This window comes from Monodelphis domestica, chromosome 6 (assembly GCF_027887165.1).
Source record: "Monodelphis domestica isolate mMonDom1 chromosome 6, mMonDom1.pri, whole genome shotgun sequence".
Classification (NCBI taxonomy): domain Eukaryota; kingdom Metazoa; phylum Chordata; class Mammalia; order Didelphimorphia; family Didelphidae; genus Monodelphis; species Monodelphis domestica.
Genome location: NC_077232.1, coordinates 302,192,242 through 302,220,207, shown reverse-complemented (window position 1 = coordinate 302,220,207; position 27,966 = coordinate 302,192,242). Strand labels below are relative to the sequence as shown.

Genomic DNA, 27,966 nt, shown 5'->3' with positions numbered 1-27,966 from the left:
CTGCTGTCATTTCTTATTCAGCTACCATCAGCTACCTCAAATTATTCCTCAATTCCTTAATCAGTGGACACTTGTTTTGCTTCCAGTCCTTTCTTGCCACAATTAGTTCTGCAATGAATATTGTTGGAGCTTTTCTTTGATGGAGCAATACATGTATTAGGTATAAAATTACATCCTATAGAGATAACTGAAATGAAAGTCCTCTGAGGATTTGGAGAGTCTCCTTTAGCTCAAGGGTTTTCCTAGAGTCCAACATAAAAGAAAGCAAAATTTTCAGTCTGATAAATAAATACCCTGCACTGGAAAACCCAGGAAGCATGAAAACTGTTATTAAGGATTTGAAGGGATACCATGTGATGGAGAAAGGGCTTATTCTGCTTGGTTTCAGAGAGCAGAGCAGTGCCATTCAAAGCTAAATAATACAACTTCTTGTTCTGTGAAGATCAGATTCAGATAACAATGGAATTAAGAGCTAGAAGGAGATGAGAAACCAGTCAGTTCAACTGCCACCAAGATGAGAAAACTTAGGTCCAAAGAAGGGAACATATTTACTCAAAGTCAAGTAGTGAGTAGAAGAGCTGAATAAGAACTGAAATTTCCTTCTAGTCTAGAGTTTTTTCCAACTTAAGTATGAGGGGGCAGCTAGGTGACTCAGTGGATTGAGAGCCAGGCCTAGAGATGGGAGGTCCTGGGTTCAAATATGGCCCCTAGGCAAGTCACTTAACCTCCATTGGAGCCTTTACTATTCTTCTGCCTTAGTACCAATACACAGTATTCATTCTAAGATGGAAAGTAAGGGTTTTAAAAAATGAATTAAATATGATGTTTTCCTCTTCTCTTTCCTTGCCTTCCCTTCCCTTGCTTTCCCTTCTCTTCCCTTCCCTTTTATCTATCCCAACACACCCTATATTCAAAATGCCCATGGCCCAAGAATTTGAGAAAATAGTAGAGAAAAGAACTCTAGGGCCAGAGTGAGGAGATAGTTTTTGAAAACTGGCTCTGATACCTATTTGACTTTGGATAAGTTGACTCTCGGGACTCTCTGAGACCATGTCTAGCACTCCATCCCTAATGCAAAATCGTTTTCTCCTCTGGACTTCATGACTCTGCTGCCTTATCCCTCTGCCTCTTTAGCCCCAATTCTCCCTTTGTTAACTTCATTATGAAGAATTTTCCATACCAGTCATCCTTCATTTTCCAGATTTACCATCATGCCCCTTTTTTGGTCCCCATCCCCTCAAGTTTTCTTGAGTTCAAAAGTTCAAATCTAGTCTCAGACATTTACTAGCTGTGTGACCCTGGGGAAGTCACTTCACCCTATTTGTCTCAGTTTCCTTATCTGTAAAATGAGCTGGAGAAAGAAATGACAAAACACTCCAGGATCTATGCCAAGAAAACCCCAAATGGAGTCCTGAAGAGTTGAACACTACTGAAAAATGGATCAACAAAAACTATCTGTCTGGATCACATGAGCACTAAAAAAAAAAAGAAGAAGAAGAAGAAGGTCAGAATTCAGGTCCTCTGATCCCAAATGAGGATATTTTTCTTAATACATTGGCTGCCATTCCCCCTCATTTTATTTTCCCTCTTTGATGTTGGAAAAAATCATGAGAAGCATAGCTCTCCTTTTCCAGATGCTAGCCAGTTCACAAAAGGTTTTGTCATTTCATCCTCACAACAATGCTATTTTTATCCTCACTTTATAGATTAGGAAATTGAGGAAAACAGAAGTTAAGTGCCTTGCCCAAGGCCACACAGCTGATAGGCACCAGAAGCAGGATGTGAATTTAGGTGTTTCTCTCTCTAAGTCCTATACTTCTACCTGCCAGAAGCAGAGTAAACTAGCAGAGCAGCCTGGGTTTTCTTATCTGGGGGCCTAAACTAATAACCTGGAGAGAAATCACTCCTTATTTCCATGGACTTCCTAGAGCTATGCAGCAGGTAAAACTGGATGTGGAATATAACTGAAAGGTCTTTAAAGTAAAACAGAAGGGTCCAATTAGAAGGGAACACTTTCTTCTTCATTGATGGATAGGTTTTTATCACAATGTTACACAATATGTTGTTTTGTCACACCTGTCTCTAGTATAGCAACAACAACAATCCCTGGCATTTGAATAGATCTCTAAGGTTTGTAAAGCACTTGATGTAAAGAATCACAAATGAGAAAATATTTACAAATTGCTTAATATGGTACCAGGCACATAGTAGATATTTAATAAATGTCCATCCTCCTTCCTTTTTCCCATCCTCCTTTTCTTCCTCCCTACCTCCCTTCCTTACTTCCTTTCTTCCTCATTTAATTGGTTTCTCACAATAACTTTCTGAGAAAAAATATGTTTATTATCCTCATTTTAAAGATGAGGAAAATGAGGCTGAATGAGTTCAATGACTTGCCTAGGGGCACACATCTAGGAAATGTCTAAGACAGGATTTGACTTGGAGTCTTACTGACTCCAAGTCCAGCCTTCTGTTTACTATGCCATCTAGCAGTCATTATGGATTTTAAAATGCTGACAGTCAAGGGAAGGTAGCGATAAAATCAACCCATACCAAACTAAGAATCTCCTTCCCAGCCTCCCCATCCCCCCCAAAAAAAGGATTGTTTAAACTTTATGGGAATCATGACTCTCAGTGCTTTAAAACTCATCCAACACTTTTCATATGCCATCTAATTTGTTGTTTCCAACAACTTTGAGATAAATACTTGTCTCCCCATTTTACAGAGAGGAACATTGAATTTAGGGACAGTTCAAATGACATTTCCAGGGACATACAAGTAATAAGGGTTTTGAGGCAGGTTTTGTCCCAAGGCCTTCCTGATTCTGAGTGTGGTGGTCTAATCTCTGTATTATCCACCTGCCAGTATGTAGTGGCTGCCGGAATTGACAGGACCTTTGGAGCCATTAAGAACTGTCTTATTCATATTCCCAGATCCTAACTTGAAGACTTCTGTTTGTAACACTCTAGTTGCTTGCCCAGAACTAGACTCAGTGCAGTCTTGGTGGAGGAGAGACTATTGGGAAAGCATATGATTCCTGTCTTCTCCGAGTTTAGGAAAGAATATAGTCCATGCCTGCTTAAGCTGGCAAGGGACAATAGAACCCATCGTATACATGTAACATGGGCCCATGTAGACAGACTCTTCCTGTCCCCCCACAGAGTATCCAGATTCTCATTAGCGTTGTCATAGCCAGACTGCACATAGCATTTTTATGGTGGTGTCCCCTGCACTCCCATCCATCATTCCTGAGCCTTCCTCTACCCCTAGTCACCACTTGGCACCCCATAAGCAAACATTTCTTTTTATACTTTTGGCTATTGCTGCCAAACTCTCCTCTAAAGGCCTCTTCTGATGCCTCCTCTTGGCATGGAGGGGACCCTGGGTTCCTGAAGGCTTTTCCAGTGGGGGGGGGGGCATATTTATACCTGGGGAAAGCTTTAAATCCAGACTTGGGCATGGACAGAACTTCTATTCTCTAAAGACCAGCTTTGAGAAGGTTTAAAGGGCTCCTAATCTGAGACATCTAATCTGTGGAAGTTTGCAAGTCATTTTATTTACATGATATCATATGAGCCAAATAGCTTCTCTGTGGGGTAGGAAATAAAGTCCTTTATATAGCTACAAATAAGAAAGTTGAGGCTTTGACAAGCTTAATGGCTTTCCCAGGGTCATATAGCACAGGTCTTTCCTAAATCAAAAGCCAGTACTCTTCATGCTATTCCACAATGATCCTGATTGACCTTGGGATTTTGAGGTGCTATGTCAAAAACAAGAACTCTAAAGACAGAGGAGATGAGTTCAAATCACACCTCTGATATTACTTAGGTATGTAACCATGAGCAAATCACTTAATCTCTTTAGGTTATCTTAGCAAAACAGAGCTAGTCTCTGAATTCCCTTTTAGCTCCAAATCTACAATTGTATGAGCTATAAATTAAGTCTTATGGGGGCTGAAATCTACATGAATCAGTTGAAGCATCACCCCAGTGACTGTTAACCCTGGAAAACCTAGAAGACACCAAAGACCCAGAACCCTAACTGTAGACTTTTCTATACACACAGGGACCTAAAGAACCAAATTATGCTCTTCTTTGCTCATCTGTAAAATGGAAATGGTGTGATGTTCATGAGTACCTATCCAATTCCCCAGAGTGTCTGGGAGATTAATGAAATATATGAAAAAATCTAAAGTTCTCCCAGAGTCCTAGGTGAAAGATCTACCTAGGTGGCCAAGATATGGTTTTAATTAAAGGAAAATTTACTCATCCTAAACCCCTTCCAGTGAGATTCCTCAGCATTGAAACCTACCAAAACATACATACAAAAAAGCTGCCATCTGGGAGATGCCTTGTCCCTCCTTCCCAAATGTCCACATTTCCATTTTAATGGGTGCCATCCAACTCTATGAAATTCCTTGGTCAGCTTTAACCGTCGTTATTACTAACTTCTTTATTCATAAGTATGTTATCATCATATAACTCTGATTTCCTTTTCAAACATGAAATGGCAATGTAGCCTCATTAAAAAAAAAAAAGGATAGCCCTTCTGAGATTCATGGAAAATTTTCTCCCGCTCCCCTGTTCCAACAACAACAACAACAACAACAACAACAACAAAAACCCAAGGCGTATAGAGGATCATAGATTTCAAGTTGGCAGGAACCTTAGACATCATTTCATCTACCCTCCCCCCCCCATTTTATAATGGGTAAACTGATACTCATAGAAACAGAAACAACTCACCTGAGGTCTTAGAATTCATGAGGAACAGGGTCAACCTTCAAACTCAGGTCTTGGGACAACCAAATCCTATGCTGTTTCTGATAGACGGTTCTCTCTACTTAGATCAATTCTGGGATCTCCTTCCCCTTCTTCACTTTCATATTCCCTGACTTAAGGATCTATGGTTAAGCAAAAAAACTTCCTGGACCGTGATGTCTGGAAGACTTGGGTTCAAATGCCACCTGAGATATTTATTTATTCTCTATGTTATCTAGACAAATCACCTAAGCTTTGTGACCCTCAATTTCCTTATCTGAAAAATGAGAATTATAACAGCACCTATGTTCCAGTTAGGGGGCACAATGATTAGAGTACTATAACTTCAATTTAAATTTGGCTTCAGATACCTGACTTCTAAATGTTTGCCTCAGTATCCTTAACTATAAAACGTAATGAAAATGGCACCTACTTTCCAGGTTTGCTGTATCGAATGAGTTAATAGTTGTAAAGTGTTTAGCACAGCACCTGGCACATAGTAGGCACTCATTTCCTTTCTTCCCAGGGTTTTTGGAGCATCAAATGAGTTCATATGCTTCACAAATCTTAAAGCACAATGCCAATATCAGTTATTCTAACTCTTATTATTGTCCATGTTCACATTTGTTGATCTTTGATAATGAGCCAGATGCCAGGTCACACCCATAATGGCAAACACATTGGTGTTATTTGTTAACATCCACAGGCTGTCCCTTCTTCCCTCTTTCTTGGAAAGCATTTTCTTGCAGATCCACCTTCCAGATGAAACCTTTCTCTACCTCTGCTCTGCAGTGGCGGAAGTGTGTCTCTGCTTTAAATGAACCCTTTGTCACTTGAGATGCTTTAATTAGTTATTCTATGCCTAGAGAGTCTCAGCTAGGGAAAAGAAACTTCCTCATTTGCTTCAGATGAAGAAGAATTTGGGAGTTCTTAATTTGATTCCTCCAATTAATGCTAGAAAAAAAGGTAGGCTTTTTTTTCCTTCCTAATTCATGGGAGTAGAAGTATGCAAAAGATGGAGGCAGGACTAGGAATGGTAGAATTTGTTAATTCTTGGTCCTTGTTGAGTAGGAATCTGGAGCATCAGAACCCCCAAATTGAAATGAGATTGGCAGAGAAGCAGGCGAGATAGTTCCCCTTCTAGCCTGACCTAATTTTTTGCTCATTGTGAAGCCTCAGATGTGCCTAAGGATTCAGAAGAGTGTGGAAATGCCAGCCCAGATGAAGGCAAGGGAGATGTTCTTGGGCTGTGCTGAGTGATTAAGAACAGCAGAAGCCTGGGAAGGGAGTATCAGGAGAATGGCTGGCACTGGTGCCTCCAGGCAACGTTTGGGCTAGGAAGGAGTACCAGGAAGCTCAAACCATGCTCCTGTTTTTATTGGAAGTCTAAGGCGAGACAGGGCCAGGTGTCTGTAAAATATCTACTCATTGAGGGCAGGGACTGTTAGTTTTGTTTTGCGTTGTCTCTACCCCTGGCACCTAGCAGAGTGCTTGGCACAGATAAGAGACTTAATAAATACTTGTCGAACTGATCCAAATAACAGAGGCTAGATTTCTTTGTCAGTCGATCCCAAAGCAGCTTGGCACAGAAGGAAAATTTTAAATGTATATGTTTGTTAATTAAAATCACCAGATTGCTCTATGCCTTAATTTCCCAATCTCAAACCCTATCTAGGAGGGGAACACTTACTTCACCACCAAAAGCACCTATCATTTGCCAACTTTTACCAATACACAGTTAAGGCCAATGGACAACAGTACCATGTATAATTATTGCATAACAACTGCTTCTACGGGTTCAGAAACCGTCTTCAGCTCAGCAAACCATATTTTCTAAAGGCTCTGAAAAGGAAGTTCTTGAAATCAAGGTTTTCAGTACTCCCAGGTGGCTCATCATCAGAAAGAGCTGTGACTAAGGAGCTGAAACAACATCAGAGAAGACATATCCCCATCTATTTTTTCCATTGCACCTTTAGGACCATGGAACCCTTCCACATGATTTGCAACTGAAATCTCTGATGTGTATTATTTACCTGTATTAGAAGATGAGTTCCTTGAGATCAGGAATTAACTGTCTTGCCTTTCTGAGCACTTGGTGCAGTGCTTTGCACCTAGTAAGCAGATAACAAGTCTTTCATTCGTTCATTTTTTCTAAGATCTATTTTAGCTCTGAATATATGATGATCTTATGATTCCTTTTAACTTAAAACTTCTCCGATTAGATGAAAAATTGTTGCCTCCCCCAAACTCAACATAAAAATAAACCCATAGTCAGGAAGCATGTGATTGATGACCAAGGGATTTGTCCATGAAAGAATGATCAATTTTCCATGTTCAGTCATGTTCTGACAAGGGACTGTGATTTAGCCAAGTAGAATGGACTTAAATCAGAGAACTGAGTTCCAGTCCAATCTCTATCCCTTATTGTTCTAACTTTGTGATCTTGGGCAAAAACCCTTCAGTTTTCTAACCTTCATTTTCTCTATCAAAATAGGAATACTCATTCCCTACGTGTAGGAGTTGCTATGAGCTATCAAATGTCCCATTGATCGTGCTGTTCTCACAGCTTAATTTTCAGTAATTCATTACTGACCAAAGCAATGGAATATAGTCCAATCATAAAAAAAAAACCCACATTGATGTAGTAGTAGCCTGATTTACAGTGCCACCAAAGGAGGAAGTCGCTCATTTGAAATGCCATTTTTAGACTGTTGGGAACAGAAGAGCATATGGGACTAATTAGAATTAAGTCTGCCTCCCACCACTTGGGCTACTTTTTGGCATATCCTTCAGAAATGACAAGTCAAGTCATTTCTCAAGGTCTATGGTCACTGGATCACCCAGTTTTGTAGACAGAAGGGACAAGAGAGAGCATCAATGCAGCTTGAGCCTGGTGCAAATCCCTTCTGAAGCACACTCAGCAAGGGAGCATATAGCTTTCTTTGAAGAGATTGCCTCCTGAGGTCACATGACCCCCTTGTTTAGTTTAGGTTGTTGGGAAACATTTCCTTGCAATCAGTCAAAGTCTGACTCTAGTTTTGACCTATTGCTCCCCATTCCAAGATCAATGTTGGAGTTTGACTCTATTGTTTCACTGATAATACAGAAAGCTACCCACTACTTTATTTTTTTTTTGATTGGGCAATATAAAAAAGTTCAGAGCTAACCTAATCCAATTCCTGGTTTTGCAGAGGTACAAATGGCAGTTCTCTTTCTATTGATTTACTGACTTCATTAAAAGCAGCAAGATGTAATGCAGAAGGCACTGACGGAAGACCCAGATGGCATGACAGAAGAAATAGAACCCTACCCATGGATTCAGGAAGACTCCATGAATTAAAATCCTATCTGAGATACTAGCTTGTTTGACCTTTAGCAAGTCACTTAAATTCCATGATCCTCAGTTTCCCCATCTGTAAAATGAAGAATTTGGCTGTTATGGTTTCTAAGATCATTTCCATCACTAGAACTAGGTGCCTATGAAATTCAGGCCCTGTTGTTTTGCAGTTACATAACCCCAAGAAGATCCTTAGCTTTTTTGTGCCCAATTTTCCTCATCAGTATAAGGCTTACACCAGCCTGTGTTCAATACATCATTTCTCTTGTACCCCATGACACTGTCCCTCTAATACTCTGCAGTTCATTTGCTTCAAGTTCCTTTAGTTTGATGTGAAAATTGGCTTCATTTCCTTTCACCAAATGATACCCTCTGACTTTACAACCATCCCTACTGTGAACTTGAAAATTATCCCAGCCTACTTAGTCATACTTTAGGGGAAGATAAAGTTGTAATCTCCTAATTCAACAATGAAGGTACTTAGTTCTCACCTGATAGTGAAACTAGAACTTTAAGCTAAGTCTATTTTTAGGTCTAATACAAAAAGATGGTTAAGTACCTATAAAGGTTAAATTAATCACAAAAAATCAAGTAACTAACAAAAGGTGAACTTAACAAAGAAGTGTGAAGTAGAGAAGGTGAGAACTAAAGAGTGGACAGTCCTGGAGAAAATCTAACCAAAGAAGGTGAGAACTAAAGAATGGGCAGTCCTAGAGAAAAGCATCTGCTGTGATTGGTAGATATCAAAATTTAGAGGAGACACAAGAGTTAAAGGTCTATAAAAGGGGATGAAAAGTTCAGTTTGGGACATTAGGACATTCAGAGATATGGGCAGTTCGATCCTGGAACTCAGCCTGGAGGAGCTCACTCAGACAGATTCCTTGAGACAGTCTCTTTGTGAGTGATAAGACTGATTCCTTTTCCCTTAGGCTCAGGGAGGCCCCTTTGGCCAAGACCTTTAACTACTGCCAGGCTCGGCCTGAGCCAGAGCAGTTTAAATTAACTCTTTCCTCTCTCTCTCTCTTCTCCTTAATTCCTTCTCTCTATATTAATTAAAATCACCATAATTTCCAGCCGACTTGGCTATTTTATTATTTGGGATTTTCCCTGGTGACCAATTAATTTAGATTTTTAAGTCACAATGCTAAAATTATCCTTTACACTACCTCACCTTGCCAAGGCCATGATATTGAACTAATTCTTGAAACTCTCCCAAAAAAACAAAGGCTTAATCACCTGGTTCACTGGGGATATGATTGGGGATGTAGCCTCTAAATAACTACCCTATTGCAAATACTAATAATATGGAAATAGATCTTGATCAATGACACTTGTTAATCCCAGTGGAATTGCTCGTTGACTATGGGAGCAGGGTGGGAGGAAGGGAGGGAAAGAACACAAATCATGGAAAAAATATTCTAAATCATTAGTTAAATAAAATTTTTCAAATAAAAAAATGAATAACTAAAAAAAAAGAAACTCTCCCAAACTAATCAGAAGAGAATATCACTACTACTTCCTGATTAAATCCAATTATTAGTTTATACACAGTTTATGACATTAAAATCTCCTTGAAAGCAAGCATTGTGTTATTTTTCATCTTTGTATTCTCAGTGTCTAGCATAGCATCTTGAACATGCTGTTCAGTTGTTCTGTGTGCCCCACTCTTCATTACCCCATAGAGCATAGCAACCTAGGCCCTTCTATCCTCCACTATCTCTTTGAATCTGTCAGAGTTCATGTTCAATGCTACCATGACATTATCTATCCATCTCATCCTCTGTCATTCCCTTCTCCTTTTGCCTTCCATCTTTCCCAACTTCAGAGTCTTTTCTGGTGAGTCTTGTCTTCTCATTATGTGGCCAAAGTATTTAAACTTTAGCTTTGGTATTTATTCTTCCAGTAAATAATCTGAACTAATTTCTGAGAGGGAAAGATTAAAACATTGACATCTTGAGTGTCAGAGAACTTAAATGGATGGGAGTGGATGGATTTAATACAAGTAATTACTAGATATACCACTGTGAGCAAGAATCCTAAATATAATAGTTTAATAAAGATTTATAGCATTGACTTGATGAGCTCCTTTGCTTACACATGTAACATAAGTACCTCTTCTGTGCTGCTCAACAGACAAGGAGCAGCCTCAGAGGCAAGAAAAATTGTATTTTAATCATATATGTTGGTTGTCAAATCACCTTTTGGGTTGTAAGACCCTGCGCAAGTCACTTAATTTCTAGGCAGCTCTCTATGATTTTAAGTTGCAGGGAAGGTGCTGACCTATACTGGTAGATAGAGTTTCTTCATCTGTGGATTTTCTATGTCAATGAAATCAAAGGTCCAGTTCCTATTCCCATTAATATATATGAGAAGCAGTATGGTTTTCTGGATACAAAGGTTTTAAAAGACCTGAATTCAAATCCCTTCTCTAACATATACTAGCTATGGGACTGGGCAAATCATTTCAATTTTCAGTGCTCTAATCACTCTCTATGAGACTATAAAGGCCAGTGAAGACTGAATTTCATTGTTAGGGAAAGCTTCTTACCATGAGCTTACTGTGTCAATTAAATTGCATTTGGTTTTTAAAAATTAGACATATATGTGTATATCTAGTAGGAAATGGTAAAACAGTCCTAGTCTAAACAGTTCAAGTCAACAAATATTCAGCTCCTATAATGTATTACTTAGTGGTGGGTACTCAAGGATGAAAGATAGCACTTCCCTTGATCCCCCGGTGTTTACAGTTTGTTCTGGTACCTTATTTTGTCTAGTTGTGCTCCTGTCACTTGTATCATTTATCCCTCACTCTTTGCCCTTCTTCCACCCCACCTCCCATCTCTGCTCTCCTGGTCAAGTAAATTCCTTGAAAGTTGGCCCCAAGCCTTCTTCTCTTTTTAAGAAGTCATATTAACCAATTGTTCATTTATTTTGTTGTTTTTTCATGAATCAACTCTTAATTTTATTTATTAACTCAATGGATTTCTTACATTCAGTTTTGTTCATCTCATCTTTGATTTTTAGGATTTTCAACATGGTATTTAACTTGAGATTTGTTCTTTTTTCCCCTTTCTAACTGCTTACCCAAATCACCTCTGCCTTCGCTTCCTTGTCCTCCTCTTGCATCTCCTTTTTTCTGCCTCTCCATGATTCCCAGATCCTGGCATTAACCATCGTCTCTCCTCACCTTTTCTCCCTATATCCTGGGCCCGGAATCCTTGATCCGCCATATACCCTTCTTGTGGTCTTCACTCCTTCCTTTTTCCTCCCTCCTATTCACCCCAGAACCTAGTTCCCTCTTCAAACTCCTCCAGCACCTCTCTGTCTACCCCCTAGCTTCTCGCTTCTGCACAAGACTGGCTGATCTCCGCCGTTGCTCTTTCACAGTGACCAAAGTGGTGGCGGTGGGAGGGGGTGTGCGTGTTATCCTGAATTCAGATAACCCTGTTTGTTTTCTCTGCTTTTTGCCAATGGAGAATGTAATCAGCTGAAAAGGCTAGACGACATGGATGGACAGAGATTTTTTTGATCGCTAGATGGCACTCTGGCCTCCTATGAGGAGTCTCTTCCATGACTCCTCACTAGTTTTGCACTCTCCAGAGCCTTCTAGTGACTAAATATTTGGCCCTTCGTTCTGTGGAGTTCTAATGGCATGAATGAATGAATGAATGAATGAATGAATGAATGAATGAATGAATGAATGAATGAATGAATAAGCGGAAGAAAGAAACATTTGTGATCACTTACTATATGCAAAACAGTGTGCTAAGCGCTAGCTATACAAATGAAAAGCCAGTCAGTGGCTGCTCTCAAGGAGCTCCCTTTCTGCAGGAGGGGACTGCATTCTTGGAAGATTTTGGCTGCGAATCACAAGTAAGGTTCCTATCTCCTAAGACACATGGTAAGGCCGCTGCTTTAATGTTATTGAAATGGATCAAATCACACCAGCTTCCAGTGTTGTGACTGCGCCAAGTGCTTTGGTAGAAGAACATTTCTTTCTGAGTGTGACTGTAACATCTGTAGGAAGAATTGCTAGGCTGGTCTCTAGAGGCTGCTTCCCAGGATGCTAGTTGAGGGCTTGGAGTTTAAAATGTGACATATGATATGATATAGAATATGATTCCATGTTATGATATGCACACGATATATGGTATGCTGTGATATAGTAGATATGCTATATATCAGATGGTCTAGTGTATTTTATATGATAATATGATTTGGAATATATCCAAACCAAATATTCAACCTGTTGAGACTTGATTGCCAATGGGCTAGATTCACTCTCTCAGGCATGACATTCCCCCCCCCCCAACCTCAGGATCCAATCATTTACTAGTAAAGGCTATATGATTTATGAAGAAGAATCAGCCTAAGAAACTCAAGCCAAAAGTAAAAGAAGGCTTTCAAATAGTGAGTTTCCAGAACTGAGCATCTTGGGAGTAGTTGCTCTTTTCTTTCACCCCTCTTCTCACTTAGGCTGGGAGCTGGATATAATGGAGAAGGATTAGATTGTAAACTCTACAGGGGGCTTCCTCCACAAGCTCTAAGGAAACAGGGGAGAAAGAAAGTCTAATCAAGGCAACATGCATTTATCAAATGCTTACTATGTGCCAGGCACTGTACTAAGTGCTAGGAATACAAACGCAAGCAAAAAGAACAGCCCTTTCCTATAAGGAGCTTATACCCTAATGGGAGGGGAACAATGGATTAAAGGGAGCTAAAAAGCTGGGGAGGAATGGGCAGAGAAAGAGTAGGGATGGCTGGTCTAGTCACTTGTTCAAATTGGTGGTCCCAGGAGGAATTCAGCAATGGTAGATGCCAAAAGAGCAAAGAAAACTTACTGGGTGAGAAGGCAGCTAAAGGAATGGTGGCAAAGTCCAAAGAATCAGTGGCCAAGTCAGGAAAGGAGGGCCTGAATTCCATTTGCTCCCAGAGTGAGGGGAGTTGCTCAATTTACTATGATCTAATCTGTACCTCATGGGCAGTTAGATGGCCCAGTGGATAGAGTGGGAGCCCTGGAGTTGAGAGGATCTGAGTTCAAATATGACCTCAGATGCTTTACTAGCTGTAAGAACTAGACAAGTAACTTACCCTTTTTGCCTCAGCTTCCCCATCTGTAAAAAAGGGAGCTCTAGAAAAAAAAGGCAAATAACTAGTATCTTTGACAAGAAATCCCCAAATACGATCATGAAGAGTCAGATACAACTGAAACTACTAAACAATGAAATCTGGACCTTCTCTCCAGGCTCTTTCTATTTCTGTTTCCTCTATTCTGCTTTGAGTCCATGTATATCTTTTTATTGTGATTTTACTCCTTGATGACTTTCTTCATCTGAGGGAAGGATAGTGACACACAGGACCTTCTCCCTGCTTCCAGCCTATTGGCACGAAGAAATCCAAAAGTAAATTCAGACATTACACTTTTCTATCAGTCTTCTTTGTCCATGTCTGTGAAGAAAAGCCTAGCCAGAGGTAATTCCAAAAGAAAAGGAAATAAAGACCTATCATTTCTGGAAAATAGATGCCTGTACAGATGAAGAACCCCTTACTATTTGTTCCTAGCTTACTCCCTTTACGCAGTTATTTCCAATAGGTTGTAGGCAGCTGGATTGTTACATCACATATCCATCACATCTTGTCCCTTGTGTTTTCTACCCTTCATCCTAATTAAACTGCATCCTCCTTGAGGAACTCCTTGGTATCTTCAAAGCAGCTAGCAGAGCAGTTGTTTTCTAAAACAAACAAAATGATCAATTCTGAATCCCTGAAGATATAACTAAGTCCATCAAGACTTTTTCAGCAGAAAAAAAGTTATATGTACAAAAGTAGCAGCTACAACACAGAGTGAGCAGTGGTTAAGAATCAGTTCCTTAGCAATAACAGAGCTTTTTATTATACTTATTTCTAGGCATAAATTTTGATGACAGCCTTTTTTCATTTCTTTATTCAGTTTGGAGGCCAGATGTCATTAGAATCATTTAATCTTTTATATATGGTAGACAACCACTTAATAATTGATGCTTAATGGGGATACTTCTTCCCTTCCCCCTTTACAGCTCCCTTTTATAGGTTGTCTGTCCCCATTAGAATGTAAGCTCCTTCAGGGCAGGGAATACTTTGGCATAATAATGACTTCATAAATGCTTGCTGGTCAGTTGACTCTCTAAGGAAATGCCAACTATCTCTAAGTATTCGATGGGCTGTCACTTGGGGGATAAATAGATTTTTCCATTTGGCCCTGAGGGAAGAATTAAAAATAGTGCATAAAAATTGCAGGAGGAAGATTCAAACTTAATATAAGGAACAGCTAATTTCCTAGGCATTAGTGCTATCCAGAAATAAGATAGACTAATTCCTAATATAGTAAGCTCCTCATTACTGAAAGTCATCAAGCCAAGACTGGCTAGCTGTTTATTTTATTTATTTTTTAAACCCTTAACTTCTGTGTTGGGACAATGCTGTGTATTGGTTCCACCGAAGAAGAGTGGTAAGGGCCAGGCAATGGGGGTTAAGTGACTTGCCCAGGGTCACACAGCTAGGAAGTGTCTGAGATTAGATTTGAACCTAGGACCTCCCATCTCTAGTCCTGACTCTCAATCCACTGAGCCACCCAGTTGCCCCCTGGCTAGCTGTTTATACAGGATATTATAAGGACATTCCTTTTCAGGTAAAGGTTGACCTTGATAGCCTCTGGGTCTCCTTACAGCCCCAAGATTCCATTATTCTGTGATTGATTAACTCTTATCATATTTCCTTCTTATTCAAATACTCTACACTGTTTCTCTAGTAGTCCCTTGAGCAATGATTTTTCTTTCTGTCTCTGATCCTTCCCTACTCCCTTCTCATATGAAGGTTTGGGCTAGTGTTCAATGTGTGTTCATGTATGCATAGTATATCTAGCTACACATTTTATTTCTCAGAGATAAAATATGTAATTGTTTTGAATTCATAGTAGGTATTTATTTAATGTTTCATCTTTTGGATGCCCATCCTCAATATTGTCTAGTTTGGTTTCTTAAATTATATATTCCAAGATTGCATAATGGAGCCATTGAATTGATTTGATCTTCAGGAATTGAATTCCTGAAGAAGAATGTGCAAATAAAAACATAATTAATGCACATTTTTGGTGGAAGTGATGAAGAAAGCAGGTCATTTTTTTTGCTTTTGACTAGAGGTCTTTTTTTAAGGGACAGGAGTGCTCCTAGTTTCTGCTTAGTTTAGCTCATAGGGTTCTAAAATAGGTTTTAGAACTAGAAGGGACCTTAACTGGAATTTAGTTCAGACTTCTTGTTTTACCGTTAGGGGAAATGACATCTAAGACAAAGACGTGACTTGCCATATATAGTCAGAAGAATAAACCCATGAAATAATAGCTATATTCAGTTGAACCCTCCTTGAGAAGTAGAGAGTTCTCCTATCACTGAACACCTTCAAGCAGAGGCTGGATTACCTCTTGTCGGGAATTTTTTAGAAGAGATTTCTTTTCAGGAGTATGTGGGGTTAGATCACCTCGAATGCCCTTTCCACTTAGATTCTTCAGGGTTCCTTTATATGCATGACCTGGACCAAGCAAGATGTTAGTCAACAACATTATATCTTTCTACATTTTCTTCTGAATTTTCATGGTTTTTTTTTCAGGGTTTCCTTATATATCTGACCTTGAGTGAGGAAGCCTTTGGTCAGACATCACATATTGTTTACAAATAATGAGCACTGAACACAGTGATTTGCATATAGTACGTACTCCATTATTCCTATGAATGAATGAATTAATTAATAGCTAATATTACAGAATCACTGCCAGGCCCAGGAAGATAGGACACAGTCCACTTTTTCCTAAAGAGACCTTCTGCTCTGCACATATACATTCAGTGTTGACAATTTAATCCAAGAAGAAACTAGCTTCTAAGGCAGGAGCTAAGCTTCCTTTTCTTACATTTTTTGGCTTGTCACATCTCTTATCTCAACAGTCCATGGATAAATTATTTAAACCTCTTGTTTTGGCATTTTTATAGGGTTTCTCCAAAGTGGGAGATTTTTTTAAAAAAACATTTAGTACATAATATGAAACCAGGTAATGGACAGATATGTATTTCTTACACACAAAAGAAATACTAAAAGATAAAAAAGTAACAACTGTCAGAATATTGAAAAAGTGACTTAAAATAACCTTTAACTAGTATAAAATTCTCTAGCATGTGAATACTGAAACCATATCCATATAAGAAATAGTTGGTAGGATTGCCAATTGGTCACTTTATATTTCATACGGAATCTGCATTGTCTTTTACAATATCAATGTATTCTTGGCATTCCAGGCCATTACACTGGGCTCCTTTTGGTGGTGGTTATCTTAATCCTTTTGAGAAATTTCCATTTCTACCTGTTAATTCTCCCCCATGGACCCAGTACGCTTTCAGATCTCTCAAATTTGCAAGGTTACCTCCAACACTTGGCATATTCATCTTAAGGCTGATGATCAACCATCTACAAAGGAAAGGAAGCACAAAATGGAAAAGGTAGTCATAGCTTAGCCCAGGCTCACCTACTGGGGGGACACATTTATATGTAGAGTAGAGAAAGAAAGTGGTCTCTCTCCCTTCATAAGAAGTTCAGGGACAGAGAGCACTGTTGGACAATTAGAAGAATATAAGCAACAGAGTGAACGGTATTTCTCTCCTTTAATGGTCCAGCAATTCATCAGTTCCATTGACTTAATACCCAAAGAGGATCACCTCATCTTAAGGTGCCCATGTCCTTCAGTATTGAGTCAAGTGAATGGTCATTCAAGTGTTGAGCCAGCCCCCAGCAGAAAGAGCAACTCTGATAATGGGACGGACCTCATAAAGGAGTGGAATTTTCTGTTCTTATTAAGGTCTTTTAAATGATCTCTTCCTTATTCCATGTGAACTGGAACGACTTTCAGGAACTGATGCAGAGTGAATGGAGCAAAACCAAGAGAATATTATACACAGAGACAGATACACTGTGGCACAATCAAATGTAATGGACTTCTCTACTAGCAGCAATGCAATGATCCAGGACAATTCTGAGGGACTTATGAGAAAGGATGATATCCACATTCAGAGGAAGAACTTCGGGAGTGGAAACACAGAAGAAAAACAACTGCTTGATCACATGGATTGATGGGGATATGATTGGGGATGTAGACTCTAAACGATCACCCTAATGCAAATATAAATAATAGGGAAATAAATCTTGATCAATGGTACATGTAAAACCCAGTGGAATTGTGTATCGGCTATGGGGGTGGGAGGGCTGGGGGAGAAGGAGAGGGAAAGAACGTGAATCATGTAACCATGGAAAAATATTCTAAATTAATTACTTAAATAACATTTTTCAATTAAATGATCTCCTCCTTCAAAATTAGAATGAATTTTTCAGGTGCTGACAGATGTACAAAGGTGATTTTTGTACGGGTGGAATAGGGGAGGGTACAGTGACTATTTATTGGTCCCTTAGTTACATGGTATATCTATCTATCTATCTATCTATCTATCTATCTATCTATCTATCTATCTGTCTGTCTGTCTGTCTGTCTGTCTATCTTTAACAAGACACCAGTATTTTTTCATATCCACTGTGTCTTTTTCATATTCTAAACTGAGAAATAAAAATTTCAAATTTGTAGTCATGTGCACCTAGAATTCCTATAGATTTTAATAGGGATGGCAAAGTAGAAAGTGTCTGGATAGCAGATAGTCATTGTATCGAATCATAAAGGGCCATAGATTTAGAGCCACGAGGCAATCTAGAAGTCACCTCTTATTTTATGGCACAGAGAGTATAAGTGATTTGTCTGGCATCTCACAACTGGTTAAGTATCTTAGACAAGATTTGATCCTAGGTCTACATGCTTCCAAATCCAGCACTCTATCCACTGTACTCTCAATAATAACATTAGAAACTATATATAGGTTAAGAATAAATGTAAAGAGTTACTAATAAAGAAATTAGGAAGGTAAAAGGAAAGAAAATAAGAGTACCCTTGACATCTTTTGGGGGGACTTCCATTATAGGTAGAAAAAAATCTTAAACCAAGAATTAGCAAGAAAAAATAAACCTCAACTTGTGTTCATTTAAAAACTAATCCTTCATAATCTCAAAAAATTTTCAGTGACCCACTATGGCCAGTAGGATCAAATGTCAAATCCTCATTGTGGTGTTTGAGTACTTCTACAAACCTACAGACCTTTCCAATCTTAATTCACCTCATTCTTCATGCACATTCCTTCCAACTGAACTAGCTGGGAATAGAATCTGTCACTCCATCTTCCAGTTCTATGAAATCACCGGAGCTGACTTCTATAATTAAGAAACAGTCTTTCCTCATATTTACTTTTCTTCACAATTCACCTCAGGTGCCATTTGCTTCATGACACATTCCCAATGTTCTCCAAATCCTAATGCTTTCTTCCTCTCCAAATATATTACATTTGCTCATATAAGTTATTTCCTATTCCTATAGTAGAAAGGGATATTAGCTTTGGAGAACAAGGACTGCTGATTTTGTTTGTTTCTTCTGCATCCAAGAATTCAAGATGCCAAGAACGCATCAATTTACAAGGTTGAGGGAGTTCCCTCTACTAATCTCAGGTCTAACACATTCTGTTACACACAGTAAGTGCTTAATAAATGTTTGCCAAAGAAGAGAGGAAAAATATAGAAACAAATCCTTTCACCTTTAATGCATTAAGCAGTCACCCACTCAGGGGAGACTCTATTTCATTGGGCTCTAATTCTCCAAAATCATTTCAGTGTTTCCATCATAATTTATTATCCAGAAAATGGTTTAACCTTTTTAAATGACCCAAAATAATGTGATTCTTCTTTTCTCCACAGACATAATGAGAGCTGAGCCGTTGTGCTTGGAAAGCAGAAAGGCCCCTGTTTCTCATTACCCTACACATGCAGATTTGGGATTTTACAGTAAAGCAATTTGTCTTTGATCTGCTTTTATGATATAATCAGGGTTGTCACATTGGAGTAAATACTAACACATTGTCTTTTCCTCCACCCTTCCAAAACAATGTTTAAAAGCAAAGATATGACTCAGTCACATCAACCCAATCCAATTTAGTGCATTATTACAATGGTTGGGACTTGATAACACCACTGGCAGAGTTGCTAGCTGAAAATATACAATCTATCAAAAGAAGACTTTTCTCAATTATATTTCATGGGGAAATACTTCAGATAGAAGACTGGTAAAAAAGATTAAATGGATGGGAAATTCAATAAGGATTTATTGAGATCACACTATGTACCAAGCATAGGTTTGTTGGGTCTGGAGATAGAAAGAACAATGTCAAATCATTCCTGGAGGAGCTTCCATTCAATCAGGGGCAGGGAGGAAAGGTATGTACAATTAATTCAATATGGCTCATTGGTATTATTTGCATGATTTTGAAGAAAAATCAACACCTGGGGGTAAAAATACAGATATATTAAATAGTTCTTGTCTTCAGGGAAGAAGTTCTTGAAACATCATCTTATTTGGTCCCTTTTCTCTGGGAAAGATGGCACTAGAAAGATGACATCTCAGGAAAATCCGTTAGCACTATTTCTTAAGAATCTATAGAACTGTGGGAACAGAAACACAGAAGAAAAACAACTGCTTGATCACATGGGTTGATGAGAATATAACTGGGGATATTGACTCTAAATGATCATCCAAGTACAAGCATAACAATATGGAAATAGGTTTTGATCAAGGACACCTGTAAAACCCAGTGGAATTGCGTATGGGCTATGGGAGGGGTTGGAGGGAGGAGAGGGAAAACCAAGGGAAAATATTCTAAATTGACTAAATAGAATTTTTTTTAATTAAAAAAAAGAATCTAGAGAGGACTAAAATAAATAATTAATTGATTGATTACATTTTAAAAATAATCTATAGAGGAGGGGACCACTAGTTGACTTAGTGGACAGAGTCCCATTCCTAGAAATGGGAGGTCTTGGATTCAAATGTGATCTCAGACATTTCCAAGCAGTGTGACCTTGGGCAAGTTACTCAACCCCTAGCCCTAACCATTCTTTTGTCTTACAACCAATACACATTATTGATACTGAGACAGAAGGAAAAAGTTTAAAATTTTTAAAAAGAATCTATGGAAGATAAGCCTTAGATAATCATTTCCACAATTGTTCCTTTTCTTAAGCCAGTAGCTAGTAAAGAAAATGGAAATAGTTTCTATCCAAAATATGGGTATTAATTCCTTTATTTTCCCCCCAACTTTTATGTTCAGGAAAGGATCATCACAGCTTAGGGTTTTATAGCTTACCTAAATCATTGCTCTCTACAAGACATGTTCTGGGCTTATTGGTTAACAGGGGGTTATGATTGCTTGTGTCAACATGTTTGAAATGAAAAAAAAAATCATGAAACTAGAACCAGTAGCACAATAAGCTTTGAACTCTTTTTCCAACACTAAGTTTCTAAAAACTTCTTCAATATAATGCCTTTTTCCAGGTCTTGATATATTAACAAAAGTGTAACAACTGAGCTGACTTTTTTTTTTCTTTTGGAAACCAGAACCTTTAAAAATCATTCAAATGTTAAACAATTGACTAAATCCATTGACTCCACTGCCACTAAAAATGGTGGATTCAGGCTTGTAAAAGCTATTTTTCCTCCTCTCCCTGGTTTCTAATATCCCTGGCTAGTGGCTAGTCCTGATTAATTCGTTGTAAGTCAACAAATATTAAGACCCTACTGAAATTGGATAGCTAGATGCAAAATCAAATTAAAAAAAAGCCTCTGCCCTTGAGAAGCTACATGCCACCTGAGGGTTTGCTTATTTGGAAAAAAAGACTTAGCCTAAGCAGTGGATATGCACATAACTTAAATATAATCTTAGGCTGCCATTATAGAAAGTTAACAAAGAATATATTTTGGTTAAAAACTTTTCTGTCTTGAAGGAAAGAAGGAAGGAAGGAAGGAAGGAAGGAAGGAAAGAAGGAGGGAGGGAAAAGAGGTGTGAAAAAACATACTGCAGCATGTAGTATAAATATTTACTTAGATGTACCTACTGAGCTTATAAGCCTGACTAATAACTTTATCTTTGAGGATAAGTGTAAACAGATAGACATCCAAAATTATTGGAAACAGGGCTCTAATTTGCAAGGTGGAGAGGTTATTTAATTTGCAAAAGGATTCATCTCAAGGTTTCCTTTGTGGCTGTTGTTCAGTCATTCAGTCATGTCTGAATTTGTAAGCCTGTAGCTGCCCATGGAGTTTCCTCAGCAAAGATACTGAAGTGGTTCGTCATTTCCTTCTCCAGTGGATCCTTTTGTCAGACTATCAGAGGTGAAGTGATTGCCCAAGGTCTCACAGCTAGAAAGTTCCTGAGACTGGATCTGGACTCAGGTCTTCCTGACTGCACAATGCTCTTAACTTCTTAGCCAAAACTGAGGTTTCCTTTAGAACCTTGCAAATGGGTCTAGTGAAGGCAGTAGATAGAGAGCTGGAGAGGAAAGGTCTTATGTTCCAATATGGCCTCAGATACTTCCCAGCTGTGTGACCCTGGGCAAGTCACTTAACCCCCATTGCCTAGTCCTTACCACTCTTCTTCCGTGGAACCAATACATAATACTGATTTTAAGACAGGAGGTAAAAGAGAATTGCAGAAACTCCTCTGTACGTGTGAACATTTGGAATGAACTTACCTGACTATAAGCAGAGAAAAAAAAATTAAGACAGGAGGTAAGAGTTTGGAAAGCAACAACAAGAAATGAGTCTAATTCTGGATCTGATTTAAAAAAAAAATCTCTGTGTTGGTTTGTATTTACTCCTAGACTTGGGAGTCAGAAGACCTGGGTTTGAATTGCTTCAGATCTGCTGGTGTGACTTTCTGAGCCTCAGCCTTTCTCACCCATCAAACAGAGGGAAGATGTTCACTTCATCACTGAGCCCAACGTGATCAAAGGAATCAAAAGAAGTACAGGAAGGACTTTCTAGATTGGGAAGTTAAATCATAAACTCATAGATTCAAAGACTTTTAAAGGTCCATTAGGCCAATGTCCTCTTCACAGAGGAGGCAATACTATTTTCAAGGTCATACCCAGGGGAGAAAGTTGGGAATGGATCCTATGTTCTCATTCTCAATCCACTGCTCCTTTGAATGTACCAAAACATATTTTGATGGTTATTTTCACCCCTAGAAATTCTGGGACCCTTACAGATATCCTACAAATTCAAACACAGTGATAATATAAAGCCCGGAGACCCCACAATGGAATTCCTCCCTTAACAAGGCTTGAGGTCAGGAAAGGCTTGCTGATGATGTAGTGGAGATAAATTAAAAGTCTTTATCTCCTTTACTTTCAACATTTCACTTCCAAGGTTGAAAAGCTTCATGTTAACAAATGTGTACTAGCATGGAAGGGAATTTCCCGACCCAGTCCAGCATGCTTCTGTCTCCTGCCTAAAGAGAGACTGAGACAGAGGGGGAGAGACTGAGGCAACTAGGTATATATTGAGTAGAGTGCTAGGCCTAGGGTCAGGAAGACTTGAGTCCAAATCTGAGCTCAGACAGGTACTAGCTGTATGGCCCTGGGCAAATCACTTAACCTCTGTCTCTATTTCCTCATCTATAAAATCAGGATAATAACAGCACATTCCTTAAAGGATCTTGTAAGACATTTAAAACAATGCCTGTAGTAGGTATTATATAAATGCTACCCCCACCCCAATAAAAATACTAGGCACTTTTTACTACTGCTCTGACCTTGAACATTTACATAACTTCCAAAAGAGGATGTAGGGGGTGGAAAGTGAACTAATCAGCTTTTAGAACCCTCTCATACTCTGTTGCTTGACTAGTTTGGTCCAAGGTACTGCTTTCTCATTCCTAGAATAGCTATTGGTGGAGTTCTCCCTCCTTTCTCTGTCTCTTGTGGCTCTTTCTGTTTTCCTCTTTCTGACTGGGACTCTATTATTCTAGTTGTCCTCCTCTGTATTTCTGGGTCTTTCTGTTAACCTCTCCACTTCTCTTCCCCTGACTGTTTCTTTTTTCTCTTTTTCTGTCGGTCTCTCATTCTGAACTTTGAGATGAATGGCAATTCTCTTAGGTTATTAACCTATTCTACTCACTCCCGACTCAAGTTAAAACATAATTATCTTTCTCTCCTGTCCACACCCTTAGTTGTCTGTCTCTCATTCACTTTTAGTTGTCTTAAGGAGAGATCTGGGAGCTAAAGAAGGTATTAGCTCGAGCTTCTCCTGGGTATGCTAAAAAACAACCTCAGAAAATCAATGAGAGACAGAAAGAGAAGAGAGAGAGAGAGAGAGAGAGAGAGAGAGAGAGAGAGAGAGAGAGAGAGAGAGAGAGAGAGAGAGAGAGAGAGAGAGAGAGAGAGAGACGAGAGAGAGACGAGAGAGAGAGAGAGAGAGAGAGAGAGAGAAGTGTGCGCGCGCGCTCTCGGCCAACAGGAGGGACAGCTTTGGGGGGTGGGAGGTGGGGAGGAGGCAGTCAAGGCAGAGGAGGGGGAGGGAGGGCGCCTCTGAGCTTCACTGGTGAGTGACACTTGGAGCGCACACACTAGCGCTCGGCACCAAGACGCCCAGGGGAAGAGGAGAGGGAGCACGGAGTCCCTCAGCTGCTGGTGCTGCAGGGCATCAGAGTGGCAAGTGGCTTGTGTTCGGCTGGGCCAGCGGCAGTCTGTTTGTGAGTGTGCGGTAAGCTTCCGAGCATCTGTCCGGAGGCGCGGGAGCCCAAGCTGCAGACGCCGTCGCTGCCTCTGCCTCTCCTGCCGCGGCCGCGGCCGCCTCCCCTCGGCTGCCCCGGACTCCTCGCCGCCTGCCTCCTCCCCTGGGGCTCCACAGCCCCATTCTCCGGCTCACTAGCTCGCTCGCTCCGTGCTCCCTGGAGTCCTGGGTAGCCCGTGGCGAAGAGCAGCCCACAGCCGATACCGCTGCCGCTGCCTCTGCAGCTCCAGCCCCATCCAGTCCAAAGGCTTAGACTCGACGCTCCGCGGGGGCTCGGAACGGCCCAGGAGTGGCTCCAAGACATGTAAAGGGCCCCGCAACTGCCCGGGGAACTTGCTCTGGGAAGCCAGCAGCCTCCGCCGCGGCTGCAGGAGTGGTGTCCTCCTTCCTGGGGCCAGCCGGGAGCCCCGGCCCAGACGCGGTGGAAGTTTGCAGCGAGCGTCCTCAGCAAAGTTGGGACACTGCTTCTAGGCTGCTGCTCCTGCTGCTGTTGCCACTGCCACAGCCCAGCCCAGCCCAGCCCCTTTGGCAGGCACCCTAGGGGTCTTCCTGGACACAGGAGTCTGTCATCTGTGCCGCACCGGGGGAACCTTCACTATTTCCCAAAGAAGCACCTTACTTGGAGAGAAATTTGTTTCCTGTTGTCTCAGGGCAAAAAAGCCTAGATATTGGGAGGTAAGTAAGACTCCGAGGGAAGCCCGCCGCGTCCGTGCCCAAGCCCGTAAAACGCCGCTAACGGACAGAGCAGACCAGACGCACAGACTCTTTGCTTCTTCCCTCCGGAGTTTGCAACTGCAAAGGGGTTCTTCGGAGCGGCTGGGGTCAGTCCCGTAGGTGGTGGGGTCAGCTAAGTGATTTACTAGAGTGGGGTCGGTGTGCTTGGGGCCCATAGTTCTCCCCCCTGGCTGGGCCCAAAGAGAGGCTGAGGAAAGGAAGAGCACTTGGGCACTCAAGGTGCGGTAAAAGGCACAAGGGAGCCCCTGGGTGACTGAGGGACACGGCGCTCTTAACCGAGTTGTGGGCTGGATTTGTTCGCCGGGAGGCGCAATCCCTGCCTACGAAACCTGGGAAGATTAGCTTTGTGAACCTCAGAGTTCGGAGAGAAGAACGCTCCTCCTGGGATTCTGCGGAGAGAGGGGGTGCTGGTACCTGCTGCAAAGGGCACAGGCTGGGCGGTTCGGGAAGGTGAAAGGCCACTTTTCTCCTCTTGTTTAAAGGGTACTGCGGAGATGGAGCAGAGCGCAGTTTGGGGGCCGGAAAGACACAAACCAGACCTTGTCTTTTCTTCAGGAGCTCCCACCCTTCTTTCCTCCAAAGTTGTGGAGAAGTTGGCGGGCAGGGATCAAATCTACCTTGAAGTTAGGGAAGAAAAAGTCATAGATTTAGAGCTGCAAAGGACTCTAGCTGTTAATGGGTCCAAATTCCTCATTTTTAAGAGGAGGAAACTGAAGCTTAGAGATAGTTTAGTGCCGTTCTCTGGGCCAGACAACTAGTAGGTGTCTGCGGTAGGAGATGGGGGCTTGTCGCTATTGGTGAGCCTCCGGAGGATAGGCGTATGCTACCTAGAGAGTCTTTTCTAAGGTGCCCGAGGCACATGGGTGATCCCGGAAGAGAGTACCTTTGAAGGTATTCCCTTTTCCTGCTCACGATCCTTTTTTCCCTTCTGATGCCAGCTTATTCAGGGCAGGGACGCTGGCAGGAACTGCCAGAGGACAGGATCCAAAGAAGGTAGGGGAAAGTGTGGACTCCTCCTTTGCATATTGCCGGAGCAGGGCAGGGCAGCAGGGAGGGCAGAGCCAGGCCAAGGACCTTGCCACCATAATCCGGGACCCTACTGGAAAGGAGCTCCCAAAGTAGGGTGTTTTGCTAGTCAGACTCTGGTCCTGCCCCTTCCTTTGCCTCCCAGCTCTGGCTTTCGCTGCCCTTTATGGTTTCAAGTCCCCAGGCATCCCGGCCATCCGCTATTTAGCGCTCACAGACCCCAGCTGAGCTCCAAAGGGACGCCCTGGGCCGAAGGCTGCTATAGCCTATTCTCCTGAAGCTGGATTTGAAAGTGTGCCCCGCGGTGGTTCCCGCCCCCCACCAGGATGAAGAGGAGGAGGAGGAGAGGGCGGCGGCAGCGGCTAGAGAGGGGACCAGGAATCAGACAGCCTCCTGCCTCCTCCCTCTCCCCCTTCCGTCCCCCAACCCCGCAACTGCCCTGACTTCCTCCTCCTCCTCCTCCCAGCCTGGGCGACCGGAGGGCGCTCAGTCACCATCCCTGCCGTGTATGAATCGCTGGGGGGCATCTTGCCTAGTTTACATTTCTTTTCTCGGTACTCTGGCAACTTCGTGGGGCTCCTGGATGGCGTTACTTTTTCCTCTTCAGTTTGCTGGAGGTCACTGGGAAGGAGCTCTTTTCCCTCTCACCTCTCCGGAGACTTTCCTGCAAGTCCCTCTTTGGAGTTGTCTTCCTCGCCTTTCTCTTCTTTTCCTCTCCCCACCCCCCTCCTCTCCCATCCAGCGTCTCAGAGAAAGCCTGAGAGGTTTCAGTGAAAAGACTTCTTGATTCCTCCCCCCACACCCTCCCGAATCTGGTAAAGACGCTGTTGAAGCGCTGATCCCAGGTGCACTTAGTGAGGATGGAATTTAAGAGAGGGAGGGAGGAAGGAGGGTGACTGAGAGAGACAGACACACAGAGGGACAGGAAGAGAGGAAGAAACCGAAGCTGAGAGAATCTGTATTCGGGGACTCCCAGCATTTATTATTGATTATTAAAAGTGATCATCGGACCTGTAAGGGGACTACAGATTCTATATACTCAGTTGGTCGGTCTGTCGCAGTTTTCCAAGCGTGATTTCTGCGAAAATACCAGGAAGATATTCCTTTCTGACATCCATCCTTCATATGGGATTCATCAGTTTCTAGGGAAAATATTATCTTTTTTGCCAAAGTCAAAATTCACATGATTTTGAATTCCAAGTTAGGTTTGCACTTGTATAAACTGCCCTAATTTGCCTCAGTACTCCTCCTTTTAAAATTTTAAAATTGGGAAACTAATTAATTAGGGTCCCAATTCCCCTTTTTAATCTAAATATGTTTGGAATTAACTTAAAACGTCCCTTGACTTAACCTTCAGTCGTGTTTTTCTCCTAGCTTTTGGGGGGCAAGGGGGTGGAGGAATTAGCCAGAAGTGATTCAGAAACTAGACAAATAAATTCTAAGTCACATTTTTTCTCAAAATAAATTACTTTCTATATTCATAGAAAGAAAAAAAGTGCCTATATATAAACTGGCTTCCACCCTTCAGTGCTCCTAACTTCAATGCCTGTCCTTAATCTATACCACACATTTAAACATAACAATTTACATGCAGGCTGGTCTAGAATATTGTTTTCATTTTTCTGTCAGGTCTTTTTATTTACTAAACCTGGATGTCAAAGCATCAGGCTAAGCATTGCAATAACACTCCATTTTAATTAGTAACTATCATTAAAAAGAAGAAGCAGCTAGAAGCTGCAATAGGCCCAAATTGCTTAGAATTTTGTGTGGTTTAAATTATGCCTTTATTTCAGCAAAAATAAGTCCATGAATATAAAACATCTTTTAATCACTTGCAGATACAGCTTTTATCTCTAAAGACAGTAACAAAATATTTAATTGAAAAATCGCTTTCAGTCTTAGAATGGTGTGGGGGTGGGAGAGCCCCCAGTTTATTTATCCTGGACCTATTTAACATTCATGTGGGAAAGTATGGTGTTTCCCAAAGCTGGGTAGTTTATTGTTACAGGGAATGTAACTTTCTGGATAGCCACAGTGGGTCAGCCATTCTTAGGAGAGAGCTGGAACTTCATCAGCTGGGTTGAGGAACCTGGTGATTCAGCTTTTAGTTCCTTTCCTGCCCAGATTCCTTTTGTGAGTTGGGATGAGAGGGGGAGGAGGAGTAAAGGGGAGGAGAATGGAGGAGGGCAGTGGGGTAGTGCTATTTTTAAAACTTTAATCAAGTAATGTTTGAAGGGGGGTAGGGGGATATAGGGTGGATTTCTCTTCTTCCATATGTTCAGAGATTTACATCATTAACAGTTTCATGTCTAGAGAGCTAAATCTAACTTTAAACAAATCTCCTCTGTGTGTGTCTGCCTGTCTGTCTGTCTCT

General features: G+C 41.0%; 1 protein-coding gene across 2 annotated transcripts in view; it reads left to right on the top strand.

The window, feature by feature from the left end:
• The first annotated feature begins 24,370 nt into the window (after positions 1 to 24,370).
• NDNF (neuron derived neurotrophic factor) overlaps positions 24,371 to 27,966 on the top strand; it is a 42,602-nt gene continuing 39,006 nt past the window's right edge. The window contains exon 1 of one of the 2 annotated variants that reach the window (XM_007495541.3): positions 24,371 to 24,506. The gene's annotated coding sequence lies outside the window, so the exon portion shown is untranslated. The remainder of the gene's footprint in view (positions 24,507 to 27,966) is intronic. The other variant, XM_007495540.3, reaches the window with a different exon arrangement.